General features: G+C 44.6%; 1 protein-coding gene across 8 annotated transcripts in view; it reads left to right on the top strand.

Moving 5' to 3' along the window:
- Window positions 1-22,716, top strand: part of PLEKHA2 (pleckstrin homology domain containing A2) — a 73,363-nt gene that overhangs the window by 5,512 nt on the left and 45,135 nt on the right. The window contains exons 1-2 of one of the 8 annotated variants that reach the window (XM_014867851.3): window positions 12,484-12,803; window positions 13,116-13,209. The exons of 1 other annotated variant lie outside the window; for it this stretch is intronic. The gene's annotated coding sequence lies outside the window, so the exon portion shown is untranslated. Of the gene's footprint in view, window positions 1-12,482; window positions 12,804-13,115; window positions 13,210-22,528; window positions 22,649-22,716 lie in introns of those variants that run through there. 6 more of the 8 variants (XM_044762390.2, XM_014867852.3, XM_044762392.2 and 3 more) reach the window with 6 other exon arrangements.

Raw genomic sequence — 22,716 nt, 5'->3', positions numbered from 1 at the left:
GCCTTTGCTTTTGGAGTCAAATCCAAAAAAATCATTGCCAAGACTGACGTCAAAGAGCTTACCCACTGTTTTCTTGTAGGAGTTTTATGGTTTCAGGTCTTCAATATTTTCAATTTATACAATTTTCTTTTCACTGACTTTTTATTTGTAAAGTTTTTGTATGGACATTAAATAATTAAAAAATATGTTATTAAGCAAAAGAAACAATGCACATGATATATTTTAAAAGTATAAAGGAGCATGGGTGAATCCTTAGTCTCCTCTTACCACCTCAGAGGTGATCTCCTCTCCAGAGGAGCAAAACCACTCCCACCAGCAAAACCACATGAAAATTTCCACCAAAAATAAAGGCGCTGATCACAGTGCAATCACTTTTTCCTACCCCAAGGCCATCCCCAGGAATGATGAAGATTGTCCTGAGCAGATGTAAGCTTTGGGAGTGCTTGTTAGCTTTTCTCTCCCCTGCTTTGCTGTATTCAGCTAATCCATTTACAGACACAGGAATGAACTCAATAAAGTCATTCTCCCTCCATCCAAACCCCTCCATCTCCAATAGCTTCTCCATTCTCCTGCTGTTTCTAATCTGCTGAGGACTAGGAAACCACATAACTAGACCTATTGAAATTAGGTATTCAATCAGCATCCACAAGCAAGCCTAAGAAAATGCAGGGACTTTGGCTGTTCAGAGGCCCTTCCTCTCTCACCTTCTGTGTTCGGAGTTCTTTTCCAGAGACGGAAGTAGTCCGAAGGCTGATCTCCAGATCAGGGCCATGCTCCTGTATATGTGTTTTCAGCAAGCCAGGACTGTGACATCTTCTGACATCAGATGCTGGAGGGTGCATTTGGCTATTTACCCAGTTAAAACATCCACAGCATCATTAAGTTTAGGTCTAAGGATAACTTTAGCTTCTTATTGTTTAATTACTAATGAAGGAGTTACCCTGGACCAGGCATAGTTCTCCAGCCTAGCGTTACACTTAATTTTAATATAGTTTGATAGACATGTGGAGTCATCGTACGAACTATGATGAAACTTGAAAGAAGATTCCTGAGCAAAATGCCTGTCTCCAGTGGCTCATACTGAGTTTCACTAGGTCTCAGGGTTCAAGCTGCTAATCAGGTTTTGTGTATCTTTTCCAGTGGCAGGAGTTTTAATGTGGAATGGATACAAAATCGGTTAAAATTTTTTGAAAAATTTATTCAGAGACTGATAAGTGTTTTTAAGTTGAAGACAAAGTTAGTTCTGTGGCTTTTTAAAAAATCTGAGGGGCTGGCCCCGTGGCCGAGTGGTTAAGTTTGTGCGCTCCGCTGCAGGCGGCCCAGTGTTTCATTGGTTCGAATCCTGGGCACAGACATGGCTCTGCTCATCAAACCACGCTGAGGGAGCGTCCCACATGCCACAACTAGAAGGACCCACAACGAAGAATATACAACTATGTACCGGGGGGCTTTGGGGAGAAAAAGGAAAAAAAAAAAAAAAATCTGAAAGCAGCTATGAGATGTCTAAGATACTTTTAAATTAAAAACTATTTACTTATAAAACTAACAATTTTTCTCTAATAAAATAATATATGCTTACTGAAGAATATCTGGAAAATTCAGAAATAAAAAGATTAAAAAAAATCACCTATAAACCTAACACTCAGATAATTACTGTCAATGTCTTTAAGTATATCCTTGCAAAACTGAATATTTTTATTGTTAAACACACACAAATTGATTATCTCTAGGGAGGAGAAAAGTGTCTGATGGATATGAATGGGAGAGATATTTGCTTACTCTGACTCTTTTGTCCTTTTTGGACTTTATACTGTTTGCATGTATTTTCTTTCTTTTTTTTTTTTTATTAATGTTATGATGGATTACAAGCTTGTGAAATTTCAGTTGTACATTTTTGTTAGTCATGTTGTGGGTACACCACTTCCCCCTCCGTACCCTCCCCCCACCCCCCCTTTTCCCTGGTAACCACCGTTCAGATCTCCTTCTCAATATACTAATTTCCACCTATGAGTGGAGTCATATAGAGTTCGTCTTTCTCTGACTGACTTATTTCGCTTAACATAATGCCCTCGAGGTCCATCCACATTGTTGTGAATGGGCCAATTTCGTCTTTTTTTATGGCTGAGTAGTATTCCATTGTGTATATATACCACATCTTCTTTATCCAATCATCAGTTTCTGGGCATGTAGGCTGGTTCCACGTCTTGGCTATTGTAAATAATGCTGCGATGAACATAGGGGTGCAACGGACTCTTGAGATATCTGATATCAGGTTCTTAGGATAGATACCCAGTAATGGGATGGCTGGGTCATAGGGTATTTCTATTTTTAACTTTTTGAGAAATCTCCATACTGTTTTCCATAGTGGCTGTACCAGTTTGCATTCCCACCAACAGTGTATGAGGGTTCCTCTTTCTCCACAACCTCTCCAACATTTGTCGTTCTTGGTTTTGGATGTTTTTGCCAATCTAACGGGGGTAAGGTGATATCTTAGTGTAGTTTTGATTTGCATTTCCCTGATGATTAGCGATGATGAACATCTTTTCATGTGTCTATTGGCCATATTCATATCTTCTTTTGAGAAATGTCTGTTCATGTCCTCTGCCCATTTTTTGATCGGGTTGTTTGTTTTTTTGTTGTTAAGCAGTGTGAGTTCTTTGTATATTATGGAGATTAACCCTTTGTCGGATAAGTGGCTTGTAAATATTTTTTCCCAATTAGTGAGCTGTTTTTTTGTTTCAATTCTGTTTTCCCTTGCCTTGAAGAAGCTCTTTAGTCTGATGAAGTCCCATTTGTTTATTCTTTCTATTGTTTCCCTCAACTGAGGAGTTACAGTGTCCGAAAAGATTCTTTTGAAACTGATGTCAAAGAGTGTACTGCCTATATTCTCTTCCAAAAGACTTATTGTCTCAGGCCTAATCTTTAGGTCTTTGATCCATTTTGAGTTTATTTTGGTGTGTGGTGAAAAAGAATGGTCAATTTTCAATCTTTTGCATGTGGCTGTCCAGTTTTCCCAGCACCATTTGTTGAAGAGACTTTCTTTTCTCCATTGTAGGCCCTCTGCTCCTTTGTCGAAGATTAGCTGTCCATAGATGTGTGGTTTTATCTCTGGGCTTTCAATTCTGTTCCATTGATCTGTGGACCTGTTTTTGTACCAGTACCATGCTGTTTTGATCACTGTAGCTTTGTAGTATGTTTTGAAATCGGGGATTGTGATTCCGCCGGCTTTGTTTTTCTTGCTCAGGATTGCTTTAGCAATTCGTGGTCTTTTGTCCCCCCATATGAATTTTAGGATTGTTTGTTCAATTTCTGTGAAGAATGTTCTTGGGATTCTGATTGGGATAGCATTGAATCTGTATATTGCTTTAGGTAGTATGGACATTTTAACTATGGTTATTCTTCCAATCCATGTGCAAGGAATGTTTTTCCATCTCTTTATGTCATCGCCTATTTCTTTCAAGAAAGTCTTGTAGTTTTCATTGTATAGATCCTTCACTTCCTTGGTTAAGTTTATCCCAAGGTATTTTATTCTTTTCGTTGCGATTGTGAATGGGATAGAGTTCTTGAGTTCTTTTTCTGTTAGTTTATTGTTAGTGTATAGAAATGCTACTGATTTATGCACGTTAATTTTATACCCTGCTACTTTGCTGTAGTTGTTGATTATTTCTAATAGATTTTCTGTGGATTCTTTGGGGTTTTCTATGTATAAGATCATGTCGTCTGCAAACAACGCGAGTTTTACTTCTTCGTTACCTATTTGGATTCCTTTTATTTTTTTTTCCTGCCGAATTGCTCTGGCCAGCACCTCCAGTACTATGTTGAATAGGCGTGGTGAAAGTGGGCACCCTTGTTTTGTTCCTGTCCTCAGAGGGATGGCTTTCAGCTTTTGTCCATTGAGTATGATGTTGGCTGTGGGTCTATCATATATGGCCTTTATTATGTTGAGGTACTTTCCTTCTATACCCATTTTACTGAGGGTTTTTATCATAAATGGGTGTTGGATCTTGTCGAATGCTTTCTCTGCGTCTATTGAGATGATCATGTGGTTTTTGTTTTTCATTTTGTTGATGTAGTGTATCACGTTGATTGACTTGCGGATGTTGAACCATCCCTGTGTCCCTGGTATAAATCCCACTTGATCCTGGTGTATAATCTTTTTGATGTATTGCTGTAATCGGTTTGCCAAAATTTTGTTGAGGATTTTTGCATCTATGTTCATCAGTGATATCGGCCTGTAGTTCTCCTTCTTTGTGTTGTCCTTGTCAGGTTTGGGGATCAGAGTGATGTTGGCTTCATAGAATGTGTTAGGGAGTTCTCCATCTTTCTCAATTTTCTGGAACAGTTTGAGGAGAATAGGTATTAAGTCTTCTTTGAATGTTTGGTAGAATTCTCCAGAGAAGCCGTCTGGTCCTGGACTCTTGTTTTTGGGGAGGTTTTTGATTACCGTTTCTATTTCCTTACTTGTGATTGGTCTATTCAGATTCTCCATTTCTTCCTGATTCAGTTTGGGGAGATTGTAGGAGTCTAGGAATTTATCCATTTCTTCCAAGTTGTTCAATTTGTTGGCATATAGTTTTTCATAGTATTCTCTTATGATCTCTTGTATTTCATTGGTATCTGTTGTGATTTCTCCTCTGTCATTCCTGATTTTATTAATTTGCGCTTTCTCTCTTCTTTTCTTGGTGAGTCTGGCTAGGGGTTTGTCAATTTTGTTAATTCTTTCGAAGAACCAACTCTTTGTTTCATTGATCCTTTCTATTGTCTTTTTTGTTTCAGTATCGTTTATTTCTGCTCTTATTTTTATTATTTCCCTCCTTCTACTGACTCTGGGCTTTGTTTGTTCTTCTTTTTCTAGTTCCGTTAGGTGTCGTTTGAGGTTGCTTACGTGAGCTTTTTCTTGTTTAGTGAGGTGAGCCTGTATTGCGATGAATTTCCCTCTTAGGACTGCTTTTGCTGCATCCCAAATGATTTGGTATGTCGTGTTCTCATTTTCATTTGTCTCCAGATAATATTTGATTTCTTCTTTAATTTCTTCAATGATCCATTGTTTGTTGAGAAGCGTGTTGTTTAGTCTCCACATTTTTGCACCTTTCTCTGCTTTTTTCTTGTAGTTGATTTCTAGTTTATTGCATGTATTTTCTACTAACAAAATAATGCAAGGACATAAATCCATCTGTCCAAATATCCTTTTTGGTTTTCTTTGTTTTGTAATAATCAGCTTTTGTTGAGAACCACTAATATAAAAGCCCCCTCGCTTCACTGACTACCATAGGCATCTCTTGGAATAAACTAGATGCAGTTTATTCCGGCTAATGACTTGATTATCTTCACCCACAAGTATTTACTAATATTGGCCCTCATGTAGGCTCGGCACTGAGAAAATGAATTATGTAACTAGTTTAAGCAAAAATAAAGTTAAATTTAGTTCTAAAACACAGTCATAGACTCAAAGCTGAGGTATCTATTCATTCTTTCTCTCTGATTCCACAGCCCCAGTTCTTCCCATACAATCACTGGGCATCAGTGGGGATGCAGGATCCTAGCAGTGCACTGTGCTTATTCAAACTGACGGAAAATAATGCCGTCAGCACGAATTAATAGGAACGGTGCATTTGGTCAGCAGACTGTAATTTCTGGGGACAGGATGTGCGCTCAGTTTTGAGGTTTATATTAGTGTCAGATTTAGCAGTATAGCAATGTTTTCCAAACTTCGTTAATAGGAAATAATTTTGGCACGTGTATGTACGTTGTGTAGTGTGTGTATATGTGTGTGTGTGTATGTGTATAAAAAGGGCTATATAAAGGGTGGCTTAAACAACGTAAATTTACTTTTTCACAGTTCTGGAGGCTGGAAGTCCGAGATCACGCTGACAGCATGATGGGGTTCTGGTGAGGTCTCTCTTCTTGGCTTTAGCCGGCTGCCTTCTTGCTGTGTGTTCACATGGCCTTTCCTTGGTGTGTGTGGACAGAGGGAGAGATCTCTTCTTATAAGGCCACCAAACCTATCAGATTAGGACCCACCCTTATGACCTCAAGTAACCTTAATTAGTTCCCAAAAGCCTTATCTTCAAATGCGGTCACATTGTGAGTTAGGTCTTCAACATAAGATTTTGGGGGGGGAGGGCATAATTCAGCATATATATATTTATATATTTATATTACAAGTTTGATTTTACATACAAACTTCCAGGTGTTCCACCAAAGTTTTATCTTTTTTGATTTTACATTATTACTGTCCCTTATTGTTCTTTCTCTTCTCCTATAAACAGAAATGTCAAAGTTTCTTCCACTCCCCATTTTTCCTACACTAAGGCTCTGTGAATTTGAGCTAAGAGATAACCCTGGGTGTGGGCAGTTGTCACGGAACTAGGATTCAGAACTCATGGATTCAACTCAGGACTGGCTATGTGATTCTGAGATTATATCTCGCTCCTTAAAACCTAAATTCTTCCATCTGTAAAATGAGATGAATACTCTATAATCCTGTGAGAGTGGGGAGAAAGAATAGTTAATAATTTATCATATGTTAGCTCTTTGTAACAAAAGTTTCAAAATGAAATGCAAAGATTTTAATCCAAAGTTATGATACTATTTTTTTTAATTTAAAAGATATTCTCAGCACTTACTATGTGCCCTAAAAACAGTGACTCATTCAATCTCAACAACAATGGTATGAGATACGTTATCTGTTATCACTACCTTCTCCATTTTATAGAAACACAGAGAAGTGAGGTAACTGGCCCATGGTCACACAGCTAATAATTAGCGACAGAGTCAGGCGTCAAATCCTGGCAGCATGGTGCTATGCAGTCATGCTATAGTTACTATGCAGTCACTAACTATGAAAGTGCTGCTTACTCACTTCGAATTGTGTCATTTCCTTGCCTAAAAAGCCTTCAGTGGCTCTTGAAGCCTGAAGTAACAAGTAGAACCCATTACCGTATCAAAACAGACCCTCCAGGTACCATTCTTTCCCTTTTCGTTCCCCCATTAAAATCCTCCATCTTATCCTCTCGTGCTCCAGCTGAACTGGACCAGTCACACTTCCCTGAATGGATCCCATGCTTTCCTGCCTCTTGCTTTGCGGTTGATAACTTCGTTCTCTGGAATCCCTGTCTCCAACTTCTACATTTTACACTATCTAGGTCTTCAAGGTCCTTACACGGTACCATCTCCTGCATACATGTTCTCTTACACCTCTCAACCCCAGCTGGTTGCGGTTTTCCCACAGAATTTTCTCTCTCCTCTCCTTTCCATGTGTATCAGTTTCTGGCTTTCATGACAGTTATTTCTGTAAAGGTTATATTCCCTCCCTACTAAAGGATGGGCTCCTCGACGGCTGTGACATGCTTTCTGATAGAGCTTTTTAATTTTTATTAAAAATTTAAATCATTATTGTTCTTTTTTTGATAATCAAATGTATGCACGCTTATTGCAAAAAAAATTAAATATTACAGAAATACATCTCTTAGAAAGTGAGATCCACCATCATAACCTCTCCTCCCCTGCCCTAAGAGGATTCTGGTTAACAGTTTGGAATGTAGGCTTCTAGACTTTTTTCATGTAATAAACATGTTTAATTTTTATTTATAGACATGGGATTATACTACACAGACAGCTCTGTAACTTTTTCTGCTTAAAATATTCAGTGTTTTTCATGTAGACATGTGTGTAATTCTTTTTTTTTTTTAAAGATTGGCACCTGAGCTAATGACTGTTGCCAGTCTTCTTTTTTTTTTCCTGCTTTTTCTCCCCAAGTCCCCCCCAGTACCTAGTTGTATATTTTTTAGTCATGGGTCCTTCTAGTTGTGGCATGTGGGACACCGCCTCAGCGTGGCCTGATGAGCGGTGCCATGTCCGCATCCAGGATCCGTACTGGTGAAACCCTGGGCCACCGAAACGGAGTGCGTGAACTTAACCACTCGGCTACGGGGCCGGCCCCTATATAATTCTTTTTTAACAGCTGTATAGTATAAGATTGTATGGATATACCAATATTTACCTGTTCAATCTCTTGTTAATGAGCATCAGAGTGATTTCCAATTTTCACCATTATGAACAATGATGCAGTATGTTGTATATACTCCATATAAATAGACTCCATATATACATATGCATATACACTCCATATACACTATATAGATCTCCAATTGACTTTCTATAGGACATATCCTTGGACATGAAATTGCTAGGTGAAATGGAATGGAGATTCTAAATGATGAAATTATCGAAAATGTGGAGGGAAAAGAGTCTTGTTTTATGTCTTTCTGCATCCTTCACAAACTCAGTGGGCAGCCTCTGGCATCAGGATGCACAGGTTTATATCTAGGCTTGGTCTCTATGCCTTGGTCAGCTCATCTATAAAATGTGGAAATAATACTACCTTGCTCCCAGTGTTCTAAGACTTAAATTAGATAATACATGGAAAGTAATTAGCGTTCAGTAAGTACCCGGAAAGTAAGTAAATGCTAGATATATGGGAGGGAAAATGGTAATAGGTTCAGATAATTGTTTGTTGAATGAGTAGGACTAAACAGAACAATAGTGGTTTGAGTAATCTTTCTGGAACTGCATGGTACAGAACCATTCATACTTTGCTATTAAAACCAATAACAACTATTTATAAATGACCAGCTAGCATTAGAGGTGCAATTTGTGGCCTCGGAGCAATTTATCTCTGTGCAAAATTAACTGGCTTGAACCAAGATCAACCAATGTCCTTGGCCTCTTTGGTCCCACACTTTTCCCAACAGAACTGACTGGTCCTGGCTGCAGCCTGGTACCTTATATAATGGGTGTCTCTAAGGACAGACGACAATGCATCTCCGCGGAGGGTGCCCGCACACCACTGAAGGTTATTAGGTCATCTAGTTACCCAGCCATTAACATTGTAAATGAATAGAAAGTGCATAAATAAATGGCTGGACTAGAGTATAAAGCTATCTGTTTAGATTCTTAGGTTCTGCAGCAGAAGTCTCTATCTTCACGCAAAGCTTCCTATACCAATACTGGAAGATTCTGGGGGTAGTCAACCCTGGATACTAGAACTAACTACCCTACCACTACCCTAACTAGCTGCAAAACCTCGAGCAAACTGTTGAAGCTCATCTTGCATGGATATGAGAGGAATGAAATAGCTGACGTGAAGGTCATTTTTTGACATTCCTTTTCCCACAGGCAGAGTCACATTTTCAGACATCAGGGCTGTTCACTGCACTGAAAAAAATTAATGCATAAAATCTGGCAATGGTAATACAGGTTTTCCCTGATATCTGAAAGCAGAGCGTTCCTATGAAAGCTTTTCTAAGCCAGAATGGCATAAAATGAAGAAGCGATTACCATTAATTTATAAGGGAAAGTTTTTTGAGCGTTCCCAAACCCAAAAAATAACCTATCAAGTCATACCAAACAACACATAAGTAACACTAATATATAGCAAAAGCAGGAATAATATGATAAATACACGGCCTGTATAAAGTAGAAATAATGTCTGTACAGTGCAGTTTCACTCACCAGAGTCGGGAAGACAGTGAGCACCCTGAAGGCTGAGAGGTGGTGGTGGTGATGATGGGGTGTCAGGCCGAGTCGTTGGAGGTTGGGGTGGTGGGAGGTACAGGAGATTGGGGTGTAGGAGCGAGAGGAAGAGGGTCATCTGTTAACATCTTATCCATCATCATCTGAATCCATCAGGGCAGGCGGGTCACTCATGTCTATACCTTCTTGTACGTCTGCCGCCTCGACGTAGAAGGTTGAGGTTCGTCTTGGTCTGCTGTAGCTGATGTGGCTGATGTGGCCGACGTAGGAGGCTTGAAATATGACAGTCTGCTTGACTGCTTAGGCTCTGCAATGGCTTGCTGCAAAACAAATGCTAAACACTGCTTTTGCCTTTTTTTGTAAAAACAAAAATCCTCTGGATTTCTTTCTGTTAATGAAAACAGGTACTAATGTATATCTTTCGTCAAAGCCAAGGGGTGTAAAGCGAACTTTCAGATAATGGGGGAAACCTGTACTTTCAAGAGGTGTCAAGAGATGGCAAAAGGACTACAGCAGAGCTCAGACTCAGTTGACGCCCACTTTGCGATGCTCACTAGAGGAGGAGGTGTGTGTGTGTGGGGGGGTCCTCTGAGGAAGCACCTTGAAATCCAGGGATAAGGGAGTGGAATCAGGGAAGAAATTGTAGTCTGACTGGGGCCAGGTCCTGGTCAGGGGCGAATGTGGCAGTCATTGGGCCTCCCAGTGAAGTATGAGCATTGCCCAAAGTGTGCCGATGGGGCCAGCCCAGTGGTGTAGTGGCTAAGTTTGGTGCCACTTTGGCAGCCGGGGTTCAAGGGTTTGTAGCCTGGGTGTGGACCTACACCACTTGTCAGCCACGCTCTGGCAGTGACCCACATATAAAGTAGAGGAAGATTAGCACAGATGTTAGCTCAGGGCTAATCTTCCTCAGAAAAAAAAGAGTGTGCTGATGACCCTCCCCTCAGCGCATCATGTTCTCGCCTCCCCTCTTTGGAGCCAAATGGTGCCTGTATTCTCAGGCCCATTTCAAAGTCCACCTCATTCTTGAAACCCTCCAACCCCAGCCCACAGAGAGAGATGTCTTGTTCCTCTAAAGGCTGACAGTACTTACTCTCTGCGTCACTCCCAGGGCACTTCCAGGAGGGATACAAGGCCGTCTCAACCTTCTAGTGACACTTGTATCCTCTCAACGAGACTCAAGGCCTTCGGCTCCTCTTTGCCCCCAGGCACCCAATACAGTAGAGCTCAGGAAATATCTGTGGCTCTCTGACTGAGTGACTCAGGCAGCCCCACGGAGAGCAGAGTTTTATGGATTTTAATATGAACCACACCATGAAATCTGAGACTTTTACCTCATTGCTCATACTGGAAACCTTCAGTTCCAGTCGGATTTGCCTGGAGGCGGATAGAATTTTGTTTCTTTTCACGCTGAAAACCATAATCTAATTTTTAAATTCAAAAACATTTACAGAGTGCCCACTTCATGTTTGACAGTAATCTAAGCACTTTAAAAATGTTAATTCATTTTATCTTCATAGCCGCCCAGATGTAGAAACTGAGGCACTGAAAATTTGCCACTTGTCTAGGGATCAAAGCTACCAAGCGGCAGAGCTGGAATTCAAACCCAGGCCATCTGGTTCCAGAGAATATGCTGTTCAACGTGCTATGCTGCCTGAAACCTATGAGTGGCAAAAATCTTCATGAGCAGGAAAAAAAATTGACGTTGATGTATTTGTTTCAAAGGAAAAAAGTTTTTTTTCTTGTGTCCCCCTTTCCTTCCTCATTCAAAGCAAAATGTTCTAAAGCAAACAGCCTTTTTTCACACCTGAGAGAGCGGGTGGCTCATTTTTACTTTGGCAATCAAAATGGAAGAGGAAACTTGTGTGGTTTCATCACTGGTGCTTTCGGGGTGTGTGCTGCGCGCTGTCCTTCTGCCTCCCTTCTGGCTTGTCTGGCTCGGTCCCCCTCCCCCCGGCGTGTGTTACCTCAGGTCCTGGAGACTTTTTAACAGTCTGCATCTCGGCCACAACACTGGGATGTGGACCAGCCTCCGGTCACTCCCATATATCCAGTTCTAGAGCCTGAAGGGTCTTCTTTTGCCCGCCTCTCCCTCAAAGCCAGTGGCACTCAGACTTTATTAACATTTGCATCAGAGTCCCCAGAAACACTATCACACGGTCCTCCATCCCAGATGAACCCACTACTACTTCTGTGCTTAGGATGGTGCGTGCTTGACTTTAGGTGTATTTAAAAGTCGATCTCCCCACGTGGGAGGCCGGTGTCAGAACCTGCCAGACCTGCCATTGATTAACTGTGGGACCTAAGGCAATTACTTAAGGTCTGAGTCTCGGTTTCCTCACCGTGAACGGGATTGATACCCACAGCGTTGCTGTGTGGATTAAATGAAACAACGCAGGGGCTACACCGGCACAGAGTAATCGTCTTAGGTTCCCCTTGGCAATATTCACTTAATACATGCTTGTCCGTTTCCCATTTTTTCCAGAGCACCCTCCCGCTCTGCGGGCTGGAAGGGCGTCTTTGGACCACACTCTGAAAAAGTCCTTATGCTCCGCGTTAGAACGCACGCCCCACTGGGCTCTTCGGGCACATTCATGACAATCCGGGAGTTGTGAGCTTCCTCTCTCGACCCTAACCCTCCCCAAACCTAATCCCCTGGCCCTAGAAAGGTGAAGGGCTCAGGATCCGAGAGAGGCCCGGCTTTAGTCACTGGGTGGGGCTTTGCGACGAAGAAATGGGGTGAAAGAGAGAGCCGCGCTGCGGCCGCCTCCCTCCTGCTAGGATGCCCTTGGCCCCCAGCCCCTTTCCCGCTCCGGACACCTGCTGCCCGGGGCTCGGCGGCGGAGGCTGGGCCTCCCTCTGCGCCGCCGCCGCCGCGAGGGGGCCCGGCGGGCGCCGGGCGGGCAGGCAGGCTCCGGGGCAGCCTCGCGGGCGCCCCGCCCCGCCTCCTCCGCGCAGCCCGCGGCGCCCGGCCGCGCCCCCTCCCAGCCCGCGGCGCCCCGGCACCCCTCTCCTCCCCCGGCGGGCTCGGCGGAGCATTGTACTCACATCCGGGGCTGGGTTTTGCTTTAATGCGAAACGTAATTAACCCGGAAAAAAGAGCCGAGAGACAAGAGAGAAGGAGGGGTGGCGGGTGGGGGAGAGGAGCGAGAGGAGCGAGAGACACCGAGAGTTTGGCAGCGACATAAAGAAATCCCCCGAGAGCGACGGCCCTGCCGGCCGGAGAGGCGCGTCCCACCCCGATGTAAGGCACCCTGCCCCTGCACGGCGGGGTAAGTTGGGCGCCCTCGCGGGCCTGGGAGCGGAGAGGCGCGGAGGGGCGCGCGGGGCCGGCGATGGCTGGGGCGCAGGGGGAGTCCGGTCAGGGGCGCCGGCCCTGCTGGCTGACGGCGAAGGGGAGCTCGCTGCAGCCCCTGGCCGCCTCCTCTAGCCCCGGGAAAGCCCGGAGCGCAGCCCCTCCTCCAGTCCTCTGGAGCGTCCGGGGTGGCCAAGGTCGCCACCGCCAGGGGTCGGGCTGCGGGGGTGGGGCCGTTGGCAGGGTGGGGGCGGGTGATCTGCTGAGCTGCATTTTCTCACGTTTGCAGCGGCGAAACTTCTCTGCAGGTTCTGGCGCTGGAGCACCGGCCCCGCCACGACTGCCGGGGCTGCGAGTAGGGCAGGAGAGCAGAGAACGTCCAGGCAAGTCCCTTGGGCAGGGATTGGGCCGTGGGGACTCTTCTTTCTCTTCCCCTATTCCCTTATTACGTGACAGGCCTAGAATGCGCCTCGAGGGAGATCCCTTCCTTTCCTCTGGGGCCAGTCCGGGCCCTCGGGCTTCTGGAACTCCAGGCTATGGGAGTGACTTGAAGGAAACCTGTCCTAAAGTGCAGGTTCGGTGCCAGGTTGGGAGAGCACCTCGAGAGGAGCTGTCTGTCTCTCTCTCACCAACTTCTTCCTCACCTCACACGCTTACCTTTTCTGCTCCAGTTCTGAGCTATTTCATCAAATTAAAAAAAAAAAAAGAGGCCTTGTAGGAAGGAAAAGTGTCTCGGCACCTCCAGAGAGGAGGCGCAGCAGGGCCACCTCCACTTGGGACTCACGTCTCCTCCCCCAGGACAGCCCTGCCCCCTGCCTTTCGCCTGGTTTCCTTCCTTCTTGGTGAGTATGGTTTCAAGCTCTGTCTTCCCCTTCTAACTCCCTCTGGTGTCCTCCTCCTATCCTTCTTTGGGACTCCAAATGGGATTTTTCAGAGGAGAGTAAACAGCAGAGAAGAGGGAGGGAATAAGCCTTCTACCAGGATGCCGGCTGTGGCTCTTGGAGGCACCTCAGCGCACTGAGTTGCACTTGGGCTGAAGTTCCAAAATTGTACTCGTATTGTTCTTAATATATCTGACTCCGTCGGTCCCTTCTCCTCTTTTCTGGAACTTCATCATTTTTCTTTGTTTGGTGGCAAAGCCTTCAGAAACAGTAAAGCCAAAGATCTTGAAAGAACAGAAGTGTTTACTATTTCAGTTGCACTCACTTGACGTTATTGGATAATAAGGACATGAAAGGTACTGATGAACAGAACGCAGCCCCTGTCTTCAGGGAGCTTACGGTCTCATGGAGGACACAGGCTATATGCACGTGCCTAGAGCACAAAGCGGATTGCTAAAATAGAGATCCAGCGTGCTCTGAGAAACCAGAGGAGGCTTTTAAAAAGCATCATCATCATTTCAAATATTAGCCTTCTCCATTGTGTGCCCCTTGAAGGCAGGTGACTTTTGCCATAGCAAAGGTCTAGCTTGTGGTTTAGAACCTGTGACCAGGCCAGTGTATGACATCTACTAGGTGCTAAGTAAATGTTTGCTGAATGAGTGAATGAATAAATGCAAGCGCATGAGTTGTTTGCACCTGTCCAAACGGAAGAAAAAAGAACAGTGTGGCAGTGCCTCAAGCCTGTAGAGATTCGGTCCACCAAGCTGGTTCGTGAGGGTTTACTTTGGATGTTGCCTTTAGACCTAAGAATCCTTTTGCTCTTTTTGTGAGCCCCATCTTTTACAATGCGTGGTGGCACTCCTAGTGGAGTTCCAGCTAGCTGATGGGAACGCTGCTCACTTCACAGATGGGTAGTCACATGGGTATTGATTTGGAAACCACCTGCCATTTGGTGGAGGGTGCAAACCTCCTTTTCCCTTGTTGTTGGTGCCTTCTCTCTTCTGTATAAGGAAGTAGGGCCTGCAAATCCTATCATGTCATCATAGTGAGCTGAACTGTGTTCAGCTTGGTATTTTACTGAGGTTAAAATAAATCCTGAAGAGACTGCAAAAGTGGGAAGGGGGAGGCATCAGCTGGATCAGCCAAGCCCCCCTGAGCAGGCCTGCTGCTGGCCTGCCGGGTGTTTGCTGGAAGTGCTGGGACGCCAGGAAGACCCAAGCAGCAGGAGTGCTGTCTTCGTTGTGTGCCTCCAGCTGGTACTTCATTGATTTCCTGTCTTCTTTATGGGGCAGCTGGATAGGTGGGTGATGCCCTGTTAAAAGGCTGGAGTGTCCCAAATTAGATCTTACCATGGGCCACAGTGCCTTAAATATTCCTCCTGATTCACTGAGACTACTGTGGCACTGCTTATTCTGGCTGATACAGTCCTAGAGCTTGGAAAAGAGGGCCTGGGTGCTGGGACACTGGGTGCCCTGCCTCTTCTGTCTTCCCACCAGGAGCAGTTGGGTTGCCTTACTTTCAGTTTTCCGTCTGCCTTTGTGAGCTGGGTAGGACTTGGGCAATCTAATCTGTTAGGCTTTGGAAAGGAAGGAAGCAGAGCAAATATTATAGTGGGACAGCCTATGGGAAGAGAAGAATCCTAGCCCTGCCCAATATAAGCCCATTATTGAGACAGGGAATTGGACAGGGCAGGGAGATAGGGTGGCTGAGAGGTGGGAGGGCTGGGGTCCCTGCCTTCCCGTTCTGAGGAGGCCTGTGCTTGGTGGGGTATAATTGGAAGACCCCACTGACCTTTATTCCGAATCTTGGGTTGCTCTGCTCTCCCCTCCTCTGGCTCCTACTGTTAAGCCCATTCAACCTGTTAGGCTTTGTGACTTACCTTCCTGCTGAAAGTCCTTCTCTGCCCTGAAGCCCAGTTGACTGAAGTGACTTGCAGAGGCTTAAAGGTTGCATTGGGCTTTCTCACGCTGGAGGTCCCAGCCCTGCTGGGGCGGAGCTCCTGACACTGCCCGGTGTGGGCAAAAGGCTTTCAGCTTTGGGCCTGTGGTGCGCCTTTCTGCCCCGAGAGGCCGGCCTGCTGAGATAAACAGGGTGGGAAGCCAGGTCTTCTTGTCCTTACACGCTTGAGAAACAGTGCAGTTAACGTGCAAAGGCTGGGGCTCACTGTGCCATCAGCTGGGACTCAGATTTGGCCATCTACTTGCAAAGTGGTGGGGGCGGAGCAGGACACAGCTCCAGAGTCCCTTCCCTGGAGCCTGATAGGCGTGCCTGGGTTCTTTTCACTCTCTGCAGAGCCTGGCCAAGATGGAGTCTGTGGATCTCTTGGTTTTTTTAACCTCTTGGAGAATTTGAGAGACATAAAATATGATGGTTCTTGGAGTAGCAGGAAGGGTACAGGAAGCTTATGCCTTTCCTTGTGAGGGATCTCAGGGTCGTGGCCCTTCTATTGATGTTAGCTGACTGATATTTGCGGGGTAGACACGGCCCGTGGCGCTGCCTGCCCCGGGTCAAGCAGCTGCTTTGTGGTAGTAATGGTGATCTTGTACTCCTTGTGAGGCGCTTCACACACACACAGACACACACACACACACATATCTTAGCAACACATTTGCCCAGTGTTCACCCTTTACCAGACCTACTGTGAAGTGCTTTTCACACATTATTTCATTTAATCAGCGCAGCAACCTTTGAAATAGGTACAGTGATTCCCTCCATTTTGCGAAGGAGGAAATAGGCCCAGGAGAGTTCAGAAGAGTCACGCAGATTCTTCTGAACTCTGTGCCGTTTCACTTCACTCTGCTGCCTCGGTGGCAACTGGAATCAGCCCACCCTTTTCCATGGTCATCTTCTTGCCAGGGTTTTGTCGGATGCCCTCATGGATCCCTGTCACCTGCATGTCCTCCTTGCCACACCCAGCCCCTGCTCTTTCCCTGAATCCAGACATGGGAGCACTCGCCGTTAGCCAGATACACATAGGCCATCTACACTTTACCCGGCACTTCGCAAGAGCCTGGTACGTAGGAGAAAAAATGACATTTTCTTTTTATTCTCCTACTGCCCTTGTTTTAGTGGGTGGCACGGTCAAGTTTTAAACGAAGATTGTAGCTCCAGGTCTCCTATGTGGCTGTGGTTAGGAAGCCCTACCGTGAAACTGAATTCATTGTGTCTTCTGACTGCCGGGACTTGCACGGTTCTGAAAGTTGGAGATCTCAGTTTTTATGGGCTATTTATAAACCAGTTGTGGCTGCTCGCCTGCACTGGTAAGCTCTCTGGTGGAGGTGGTCTAAGGAGCCTTGAGCCACAGGCAGGCCTTTGTCTCCTGTCGGCTCCAATGAGCACACTTTCTCTGAACACAGAGGAGGCTGCTGAGACAGTCATGAGTGTTTAACGTATTTTGTTGTGTTTGGCAGCGTTGTTGCGGTGGTGTCAACGTTCACTTACTCCTGCCTTTTCCCCAATATTTTTTCCCTTAAAAATTCCTTCTTGAGTGTCTCTTGCCCTCCACTCAGAGTTCTCGGGTCCACTGGGGACTGGGCTGTGTGTCAGCTGGGCCCCTTTTCTTAGCCTCCCTGTTCCTGCACATGTTTGCATTCCTCACCCTGCACTTCCGCTGGGAACGTGTTCTCGGTACATTCCCTTCCCTGTCCCATTATTCTCCCGCCTTACGCTATTTGGAATTCGCTCTTATGACAGTTTCAAAATGCAGTGATATTATAACGGTAGGAAATAGATGCTCCCGCACTTCCTAAGTTATCCTCTTGGCCACCTCTCAGGGATGTGTTCTGAAAGAGCTGTACTGCTGTTTGTTGTTATTGTGGTTTTTACTAGGCCCTGGGCATTGCTGAGGCTGCACAATACACACTGATGTACACTGCAGACTTAAACACGGGTGAACTCTCTTTTCATATGGCCTATGCATATCTAGCAAGAGTTGTGACTGCTCTTAAGCTCCACACCCCAGTTCCTGTCTGCTGTATTACAGTCCTCTCGGAGACCTCTGATGTCATTTCCCGATAAACTTTCTCCTGTAGAAGTTTAGCAGTTTCCTGTTGGTATCCCTCTCGCTCACCACCAATGCTGCCATCTCCAGCTCCCACCCTAGGAGGGTAACGAGACAGGAGATGCACTTACTGCCTGCTCCACTACGTGTCAAGACGTGCCTTCCTGACTGTTTCTGAAGCAAAATTCCTGACGTTACATCCTGCCAACACAAATAAATGTGAAAGAAAAATTTCCAAATCTAAAAAATGAATTAATTTCTTTTTCATTTTTGAGATATCGGTGGTTATGGTGGATTATTTCAAAATGGGGCCAACACCATTTAAGCTTTATCTCTGTTGTCACTTTCTCTCGTTTTTATTTACCTCAGAAGTGTCAGAGCCGTCAGGCAGATGAATCTCCTTTCTTTCACTCTATTCTTTCCTGCATCTCCAAACTACGTTAGTGGTCTTAAAATAAGACATCCAAAACAGCAAGCCACTGCTTTCATGCCTTAATAGCTCTATAGGTTTTCTTTTTGAAAAAAATCTATATTTATCCATCTCTTCATTCATCTATCCAGCCATTTATTTAAAAATGTCAACCCCATCTTCCAAGTTTCAAAAAGGAAAATTCTACTGGGTGTCTCTGTCGGGGTCTCTGCTTCCTTTTCCCAGAGCGCTGGGCAGTAGAGGAATAGAGGCATCAGCCTGGGTGTGAATATTCCCCTAGCCTCAAGGACAGAGATCTTCTATGAAGACCAGAGAGTAAGGAACCAAACCCGCAGGGGAAGAAATAAGCCTCTCTAAGAGGATGTTGCAATAGGAAGTAAGAAACCCAGCTAGATTAGAGGTTGCCAAGACCCTCTGGGTAGGTACCTGGCTCTTGGGCAATTTTGATGGGTGGGATATTGCTTTATTAGATTTAAGACTTTGAAACACCAAAAAAGTCCCAAGAGAACTATAATTTAGGCAAGGTTTTGCTTGTTTGTGGACTCCGGAGAATTGAGAAATATATTCTCAGCTTCAAAATTTATATGCTAGAGATAGCAGTGCTTTCCTCCCTACTAAATAAAGTAACACACATCCCCTGTAGGAAATTTGGAGAATACGGGAAATATAGAGAAGTAAATAAAATTTACCCATAACCCATAGATAATAACTGCTAATATTTTGGTCTTTGTATGTCAGTCTTTTTCTATCCAGATATAGAAATACAAAAGTAATATTTAGAGGTTGAGATCATATTATAAATCATATTATATCTTTAAACAACTTATCATGATATCGTTTCTCCCTAATTCATTTAAAATCACTTGAAAACATAGTTTTCAGTGATTGTGTAACATTTCCTTACATGAATGTCCCATAATTTAATTATTCCCTAATCATTGGGACATTCAGGGCATTTCCAACTTTTTGTTATTATAAATTCTATTGGAGTTGCCATCTTTTTATTTTAATCTTTGTTTGCATCTTTGTTTATTTACTTGGATGGAATCCTAGAAGTAGAATTACTGGGTCAAAGAGTATGAACATTTTTAGCTCTCTTGTTACATATTGCCAGAGATTTCTTTCCAGAAAGCTTCATACTCCTGTCCCAGGTGTAAAGAATTCTAGGAAATTTTTTCAGGTAGATGACATTGAAACATTTGTTTCAAGCGGCAGTCTTCTCTTTACGTTTTAGCCCCTCTGGTACCTCTGTCTCCCATTGGGGCATGTTTTGTTTTCTTAGAGTCTTGGTCCCAGCTGTCTCTTGTATGTGAATGAGCCTGATAAAGATGTCAGTTGCCTCAATTTCTAAGGGGTGGTTTTATTCTTGGCTTGAATCTCCTCCAGTGATGGAACCTAAGGCATTGAAATAGGCAGTAGAGGAGATATTTTGGCCAGAGATGTCTCCCAGTGCCCCTCATCTCATTCTAAGAGAGACAGCCATTGACTCTGTTTTCTCTTGAGGTTCATCTGGTCAACTGGCCAATGTTGGCCAGGATCCTTGGTTTAATCGACATTTAACCCATTTCCTGCTACTGATCAATGAGTAACTTTGTGCAAATTCGTTTTCTTTCTGAAGTTTCACTTTTACAATAAATTATTTAACATTTTTTCATTTGCAGCACATACCTAGGAGCTTATATACTGAAGAAATCTAGATCATATAGAACTTCCTTCTTTTCTATTTTAATTTTTATTAAAATACATTAGTTATTTGTATTATGTGAGACCATGTTTTGGTTTGGTTTGGTTTGGTTTGGCGTGTATGTGGGGGGAGGCAATTGATTGCGTGTACACATAATTTTGATTTGCATTTAACAAAGTCTGGGAAGGCTGATGAAGCAGGAAACAAACATGAAAATATCTTCAGCCTCACTGAGCATCATTATATATTTAAAACTAGCAACAGTTTAAAATAATGAGAACATTTAATGTATATGAGATTATAGCGATGGTAACAATATATTGCTGACTGCAATGTAAACAGATGAAATATTTTTAGAAAGCAATTTTGTAATAGCCCTCAAGAATTGTCAAAGATCATAACCTATGATCTAGTCATGTTATTACTTGGACTTTTTGCTGGTTCCGTGTAAAAGAAGAAACAAAGCATGAAAATATGAATTTTAGCATTAGAAAAATTGGATGTAATCTAACTGTCTAATCATAGAGAAATGGTTAAGTAAATTATAGTAAATCTGGTCCAGAAACATTATGCAATCATTAAAAACAATGATTATAAAGACTGTAGCAACATGGAACATGTTTTTGATATAGTTTAGAATTTTAAAAAGGCCAATTATGTGGACAGGGGCATGAAAAAGCATGCAAAAGTGAAAACAGTTGCCTATCGTGATTTTTTTTAAATGCAAACATTGTTATATTGTGATTTTTGCACTAAAAACGGAAAACACTAGGGAGATTTGGGATGGTTTGGCAAGATAGGATGCTGAGTGGGGTGGCCGAGGTCCCTTCCTACACAAATATTCTGTGCTCTTTGTCATCCATGTGTTGTGAAGGCTAAGAAGCTATTGGCTGGGTGATTTTGCTATGATATTAGAGTAAAGGTGAGGGAGCCAGCCCGAGAGAGGGCTATCCAGTGCTCTCAGCCAGTGAGGACACTCTGCACATTGTCCTGGGAGAGGAAGGGAGAATCATTACCAGGGTGTGGGGCTCAGGACATGGGGTGAGGAGCAAGTTGTAGGACAAACCGCCCAATGTTGCACTCCACCCAATAGTTTTACACTGGGGAACTCAGTTTAACAAGAAATTTAAGACAACAGGTGATTTTAGAGAGTCAGAAAATGGCTAAAACTATATAGCTTGTAAGAGTTGAAAGCTTTGCCTTGGTCTTGCTAGGGGAATTTTGGGGTGACACTATGTGTGCATCAAGGTGTTTTTTCCCTCCCCTTAAGCACGATTGCTAGCTCTTCCCTTTTCTCCCTCCCTGCCCTGTTGTTGGGGCTGGGCATGGGGTTGCAGTGTTAACTGGATTGGGGGCCTCTCTGGGAACAAAAGGAGGAGGCAGCAGAGACTTGGAAGATGATGGTGACAGGTTGAAGATGCAGGGAGAGGGGGATTGGGGGCTGGGGAGTGCCAGACTCTCTCTACCAAATCTTAGCAGCTGTTGTGACAAGGGATACACACATGGGATCAGAATGAACTGTCGCAGGATTGGGGCTTGGGAGCTCAGGTTTGTGTTTTGTGTACCATCTTTTGAGTACCTCCCTCTGCTGTGGTCGGCTGGTTATAAGCACGTTTCCCTGTGATGCTCGGTTCTCCTGCAGCCGAGCCTTCCCCCAACCTCCCACATTCTTGGTGAGCTCTGTGACTCAGCTGCTTCTCAGGACAACTGAGCGGATTTTTGCTGGGGAGAGAACCACAGTTAGGAACTGTTGGAACCAGAATTCTTCCTTTTATTCCCTTTCTTTTGGTACACGAGGGTCCTCTCCCACCCATGGATCCATGCAAATGGGAAGCCCCCTCAATAAAAGTAGACTTTTGGGGGATTTCAGAAAGAGCGGCTTCTCCAGTCTCTGACTTGAGAAAAAGGCATGATTAATCCTGTAGGCTGAGCAGGGAACATTGGAAAGCCAGCATGAATCTGGATGCCGTGCTTCCAAAGGAGCCTGGAGACAGTTGACTCTGTTATCCCATGCAGTTCGTAAGCTTTCTCTTAGAGATGTCCCAGGAAGGGCACCAGCCCTGAAGCCCCTAGAAATTCTGTTTCCAGTGCCTGAGCTGGCGTCAAGGGAACTTGAGTTTTCCTAGGGGTGGGTGAGCTCCCTCATCCCAGCCAGACAGCTGTGTCCTCTCCCTGTAAGTCTGACCCAGCTTTTCTCCATGGGACTTCTGATTCCCTGGAGGGGAAGCTGCATCCTTTCTCAGGCATATGCTCCCTCCCCAGCCAACACCAAGCCTCTTGCCTTCCCATCTCTGACCCAGTGTCTGCGAGGAGACTTAACGTTCCTCCCATGGTGTTTGTTCCTCACTCTTGGCTCCAGCCCGTCTCTTTCCCTCTCCTGAACTCATGCTTGCCCTGCTGTGGAACTGGAGCTCACTGGCAGCTTAGGCAGGGAAGGCGCCGAGCAGCAGGGCATCTGGCTGCCGTGATGCTGCTATGTGCCCGGCGTTTCTCCCCTCTGCTCCCACCGTTGCCCTCCGCTTCCCTGTACTGCCACTTGCTTCTCCTCTGCCATCTTCTTAAACCTCCTCTTTCCGCGTTTTATCTTTTTCTCACCTCCTCTCTCTTGCTTCTGCTCCGTTTTCTTCCTCTTCAGCTGTAGTCTTCCACCTTTGTGCTGTTTCCCTGCCTGCGTCTTTACTCTTTGTCCCCCATCGTTACCCAGCGAGTAGCTGTGAGATCCCCTGACCCGTCTCCCTTCTGAGTCATCTGTCCCTGTTTGGATTCTGGCCTGACCTTACTCGGAATCAAGAGATTCACCGTTCCCTGATATCCTTCTCTGTGTGTGGTGGGTGAGGGAGGGGGTCACGTTTTTCTTGAGACAGCTTCTCAACACTGCAGGGCCCCTTGTGGGGG

The sequence above is a fragment of the Equus asinus genome, chromosome 27 (assembly GCF_041296235.1).
Source record: "Equus asinus isolate D_3611 breed Donkey chromosome 27, EquAss-T2T_v2, whole genome shotgun sequence".
NCBI lineage: Eukaryota > Metazoa > Chordata > Mammalia > Perissodactyla > Equidae > Equus > Equus asinus.
The sequence above is the reverse complement of the archived record's forward strand: the minus strand, read 5'-3'. Positions and strand labels throughout refer to the sequence as shown.